Source organism: Helianthus annuus, chromosome 17 (genome assembly GCF_002127325.2).
Source record: "Helianthus annuus cultivar XRQ/B chromosome 17, HanXRQr2.0-SUNRISE, whole genome shotgun sequence".
Taxonomy (NCBI): Eukaryota; Viridiplantae; Streptophyta; class Magnoliopsida; order Asterales; family Asteraceae; genus Helianthus; species Helianthus annuus.
The window spans coordinates 25,493,373-25,499,552 of NC_035449.2; the positions used below are offsets into that span (position 1 = coordinate 25,493,373).

Consider the following 6,180-nt stretch of genomic DNA (forward strand, 5'->3'; position numbering starts at 1 on the left):
AAAATCAAACATTATTCCTGTCCTATTTTGTAATCATAACTTCCAATCACACAAATTTTTGCATAATTTCATGATTAGGTGAAAAACCTATTTCCTATAATTCACCAAATCAAGGAATTCGACTTACCACTTTACTGAACAAGGTTAGATATTTGCAAATTGAGATTCATGCACTCGATTTTCCTTGAAATCTCTACTCAATTTGATGGAATTGACAAAGCTAGGGTTTTCATCTTGTTCCTGATGCGTGCTAGTGTAATATATTTTTGGTATATATTTTAAGCCATTTTTACACTTTTAGCCAAGTTTTAAATTTATAAAACACGATATTTACTAACACTAAACACACATATGGGCAAGTGCACCCATCGTGGACGTAGTATAGTGTTGGTAAGATACCGAGGTCGTCCAAGGACACAAGAGCTTTTAGTACCGGTTTATCCTCACGTCTAATCAAATCAAAATGTTAGAAAAAAGATTTGTAAATTAAGAAAATAAAACTAACTAAATGCTGAAAAATAAAATAAAAATAAAAACAGATAGACAAGATGAATCACTTGGATCCGACTCGTATATTAGTATAACCTTTGATTATTTTCGCACTTTTGCAATTGTTTAAGAGATTATCTTAGTTATTGAAGTAGGCCCCTCTTTTGAAGGCGACGTTACCTTCAACCCAGTAGTTTGAGTCAGCAAGGATACAATCCTAAAGGGTCGGATTATTGAAAGATAATGAATTAAGTTATTAATGCAAATTATGGTAGGCCCCTCTTTTGGAGGTGACGTTACCCTCAACTAAGTAGTCTGAGTCAGCAGGGATACAGTCCTAAATAGCCGGGTTATAGTATTAATAGTAGTTAACTTATGTGGGGGTCAAAGAGTTTGGACCCCCGCCATCCAATACCTTTGGGTATTGAAGGAGGTCCTACTAAATTTGACCCAGGTCCCTTGTAGGACCTCTAAACGCTGAACAAGGGCAAGACCCTTACCAAACCGTTCCCTTAACCCCCGACCAGGTAGCCAACATACCTCCATATAGACCGTGGAGATATTAATGGTGAAAATCTTTTATTTTATATAGACAGTAAAATAATGCCAAGACACCACGGACAAACGATAAGGAAAAGTCACCTTCAACATAAGCAACTAGTTATTAAAGTCATTAATACAAAACCAAATAAAAAGTGCAAAAGATTAAAAATAAAAAGTATTATACTAAACACTTGTCTTCACCAAGTGATGTAAGAGACTTAGGCAAACATGGCATTGATTGTCAAGAACTCTTACAATCAATCTTGGATCCCGAGACGACTCACACACTCTATGATGGACAATGGATGATGGTGGTGGATGATGGTGTTGTGATGGTGGTGGGTGGTGGATGAAGTGTGAGAGAGGTGGTGTGCCAAGGGATGAGTTGCAATGAAGCCAAGCACTCCTATTTATAGGCTGAATAGAGGGCTTGGCACGGCCCCGTGTCCGCTGGGCACGGTCCCGTGCCTGTCTGACACTATCTCTCCTCATTAATTGTAATTCGCAATTACAATTAATGCGCCTGCAGTACTTTGGGCACGCCCCCGTGTTCACTGGGCACGCCCCCGTAGTGAGCAATAGAAGCTTCTACAGGTTTGTATTTTCTGCTGCTTCTTGGGTACGGCCCCGTGCTCGCTGAGCACGGGGCGTGTTCAGTCTTCTGCCTTCTCTGTTTTGCTTGGGAGGATGTTGTTGAGGGGTCGGGCAATCCACTTTTGTTCCTTTTCTTGTGTTTATGTTAGATTTAGCTGCCTTTTTGCTTCTTTTGTTAATTTGAGCTCATTTAATCCTGAAAATACAAAAGGAAGACAAAAGCACACTTTTTCCAACATTAGTACTTAAAAAGGGTTAGTTTTATGCCTTATTTGATGTAATTTATATGTTGCATTTTACACACATCAAATACCCCCACACTTGAACTTTTGCTTATCCTCAAGTAAAACTCCTTAATATGTGGCTTACACTCCCAAATGGAATGGGTAGAAGAGAAGGTTTTGGGTTTGTCATAGAGTGTCGGGATTTTCCAAGATTGTTTAGGTTTTATTTTTATTTATTTACAATCCTATTCGTCATGATTAATTAAAAACTTTTCATAAGATAAATTATTTATTAAGGCATAACATGCCTTTCTAAAATTCCATTTATATACAAGTTCACATACCTCACGGGAGAAATCACTCACACTCGGCTGAAGGTGTATTTTTAGTGAATCATTCGAGAGCGGCATGGAACTTATTCCTACCATAAGCTTGCCAAGCAATCAATCCTCCTCCTTTTTAACTCTATACCTTTGTAAATATCAAGAGGACTTTTTGGGTGAAGGGTTAGGCTTGGGCTAAAGGTGGGTAGTTGGGTTAGGGGTTAGTAGAAAAGGGCGAAAATAGTAAAAAGCGTCGGTTTTCGTAAAACGTTTTGTTTTTGTGACTTTTTATTTTAAATGAAGTATTTATCCAAACAAGCTTTTGTTTGAAGAGCTTTGTTTGTTTATTCTAACTTCATTGTAATATATATATATATATATTAGTCACACCAAAACCGAGCTTGTTACTAAAATAAAGGGTAAAACTAAAAAGGTTTTTTTTTTTTTTTTTTGGTGGGTAAAAAGGGTTTTGGGTTAAGAAATGAAAAGGTTTAGGCTCAAAGGGGTTAGCTAGGGGGAATTTTTGGGTAGATGAAAAAATTAATAAAAAATAGTGGTGTTGAAAGAAAAAGGGTTAGTCCTAATGCCTCCATCATTTACTTACTTGGGAATGAATTGTCGTAGCAAGTTCTAGAGTCGTAAGAACCAAGCGGCTATTCACACAAGAAACGAAAAATGAGCATTTAGCGTAAAGATGTATATTTATATGCTCAATAAAGGCTCAAAAACTCACTTTTGTGGGAATGGGTTTTTATGTGATCGAGTATATATAATTGAATTTTAACTAAGCTTGTCATGCCGTTTCATAATTTCCTTATGTTGGTTCTTTTTATCACGACGCTATCGGTTGTAAACTTTTAAAAATATAACCTTGTTAGTCTTAGAATTCCCAACTTAAACTTAGACAAAATAAAAAAATGAGAATTTTTGAAAAAATTTGGGGTGATTAGCGGTTCGAATAGAGTTTTGTGTAAGACTTGTTATTAGGACTTGCAAAATTCAAGGTTTTAGCATCCCCCCCACACTTAAATTACACATTGTCCTCAATGTGTCCCAAAAATAGATTTTTAGGTTGATTGAATGTGTAACATTGTGTTTAAAAGCAAAAATTTATGTTACTAGCAGTCTGGACACGGCCCCATGGGGACCGGGCACGGCCCCGTGTTTAGGTGCCAGTAACAATAATTAAAGAAAGGAAACAGAAGCCTGGACACGGGGGCGTGTTCGGTGAACACGGCCCGTGTCCAGTTACCTGAACTGGGCATTTGTCTGCAGGGTGTTCAGCACGGGGCCGTGTTGGCTGGGCACGGCCCGTGCTGAACTTACTGTAATGGAGAAATTGTTGTCGGGTGGCCTTGTTTTCGTGCATGGGTTTATGTTTCTCATTTCCCTTGTCATCCTTGACCACCATGAGTGTGTTTTATTCCTGCAAATTAAAACTAAAAGATTAAACTTAAACTAGGGATAGTTCCGCGGATTGCCTCCGTGGTGCGCCACGTTTATAAGGGTCCTTGGCTAGACCCAAGGCAAGGTTATATGTTTTCTGAGCGGGATGTTTTGCATCCCATGTTGCACCTTCGGAGAGCATCATCCAAACTTGAATCAATAACCTTCATGTAATTGACCGGGTCATCGTCTTCTATTCTCTTCCCAACCCCGAACTTTACTTTTATCATCCCCATATTTCAAGGTGAGTGTTCCGTCATTCATATCTACCACTGCTTGTGCAGTAGCGAGAAATGGTCTCCCTAATATGAGGGGGACTTCGGTGTCTTCTTCCATATCAAGTATGACAAAGTCAGCCGGGTAGACGAATTTGTCGACCTTGACTAGGATATTTTCAATGACACCTTGTGGGAATTTGACGGATCGATCAGCAAGTTGTATACTCATTTTTGTAGGACTCGTTTTTCCTAGGCCGAGTCTTTTGAACATTGATGAGGGCATGAGGTTAATGCTAGCCCCAAGGTCGGCTAGTGCATTACAAACGGGGGAGTCACCGATTGAGCAAGGAATTGTGAAGCTTCTGGGATCGATTTTCTTTTGGGGAAGTTTGTTGAGTACGATGGCAGAGCATTCTTCGCCTAAGTTAACTAATTGCAATGTTTCAATTTTCCTTTTATGAGTGAGGAAATCACTCATGAATTTAGAGTATTTCGGCATTTGGGTTAGGACATCAATGAAAGGAATATTAACATGCAATTGTTTTAGTAAACTTTTGAATTTTGCGAATTGCTCATCGGTCTTTTGTCGGATTAACCTACCAGGGTACGGAACTCGAGGAGCCTTGGTAGGCTCTGATGAGGGAAGGGAACCTTTCTCTTGTAAGGGCGGTGTTACGGTCTCCTCGGTAGGCGTTTCGGTATTGCTTGGTAACGCGCTTTGTGGTCTCTCGGAGAAATTTTGTGCTAGTTGACTTATTTGTTTTTCGATGTTTTGAATACTAGCTTGTTGATTTCTAAAATTTGATTCTAATTGTAGAAATCTATCCGAGTTTTTCTTTTCAGTGTCGGAGATGAGGCGAGATATAGTATCTTCAAACCTTTCTCGTCCACTTTGTTGTTGAGGGAAATTTTGTGACTCATTTCTTGGTTGTTGAAAGTTTGTTCGTTGGTTTACGTTTTGTTGGTTACTACCATTGCCGGGTTCTCTCCAACCAAGGTTAGGGTGATTTCGCCATCCTTGGTTGTAGGTGCCCGTTGGAGGACCCGACGGCCTAGGTCTATTATCAATGTAGTTTACCGATTCTTGTTGATCGTTTGTTTCTTTCATACAACTCCAATTTTCATGTGGCCCACCACACCCTTCACAAGCCATAACCAAGATCGTTTTTGTCATTTCCAATTTTTTTATTTTTGAAGAGAGGACCTCGATTTGGGCTTGTAAAGAGGTGCTTTCATCAACCTTATGGGCGCCCGGGGCAATATATTTATTGCCTCGGGGAGTGTCCCACTGAAAATTGGTTTGAGCAATTTCCTCAATTTGATTATATATTTCATGTGGGCGACGATTACCTAAAAGTCCCCCGGAGCTAGAGTCCAGTGTTTGCCTTGTGTGTGGCAACAGCCTATTATAGAAAGTGGACACTTGTTGCCATATCGCAAGGCCGTGATGTGGACACTTTCACAATAGCTCCTTGAACCTTTCCCAAGTTTCATATAAGGATTCCCCGTCCTCTTGTGAATATGTATTAATTTCAGTCATTAATTTCGCCGTTTTAGTGGGAGGGAAATACTTATATAGAATTTTTTGGGCTAGTTCATCCCAGGTGTTTACCGATCCAGCTGGGAGGGCGTTAAGCCAAGCTTTTGCTCGGTCTTTTAGTGAAAAAGGAAACATTCGGAGGCGGATGGCGTCATTTGATGCTCCATTGATCCGAAAAGTATCACATATTTCTAAGAAATTAGTAATATGTAGATGGGGATCCTCGTCTGTAAGCCCATGGAAGGTTGCGGAGTTCTGAAGCATCTGTATCAAATGCGGCCGAAGTTCGAAGTTATTGGCTTCAACATCCGGTGCATTGATAGCTGCGCCGAGGTTACCTACGGTGGGTCGTAGATAATCCATGAGGGTGCGTTGGTCCACCATTGGAAGTAGGTTCCCCGAAACCTTCTCTTGGTTTTTGGCTTTTAGTCTTTTTCTGAGAAAGCGTTCGGGTTCTTCTAGAGGTTTTTTTATGTCCTTATTAGAACGGGAGCTCATACACTACGTAGGGTTGGCGTTTGGTTCCAAGTCCTGCAACAAAAACAGAAAAGAATGCTGGTCAAAAGGTTCACCACGGCCCCGTGCTCAATGAACACGGCCCGTGGTCGGAGTTACAGTGATTGTTTTGCAGATCCCAGTTACTAGAGAGTTGGACACGGCCCCGTGGTCAGCCTTCTGTAACTTGGAAAACTAAAAACTGCCAGTAACAACGCTGGGCACGGCCCGTGTCCGACCAGGCACGGCCTGTGCTGAGCTCTGCAGAAGCTGAAAAACTAAGAAAATCCTAAAAAATTAAAAAGAAA

General features: G+C 40.3%; 1 non-coding gene across 1 annotated transcript; it reads left to right on the top strand.

Annotated features, from left to right (window-relative positions):
* The first annotated feature begins 5,276 nt into the window (after nt 1-5,276).
* Nucleotides 5,277-5,383, top strand: LOC118489476. Its single transcript, XR_004887496.1, has one exon. It is a non-coding gene; the product is annotated as a small nucleolar RNA R71 (small nucleolar RNA).
* Nucleotides 5,384-6,180: the final 797 nt, after the last annotated feature.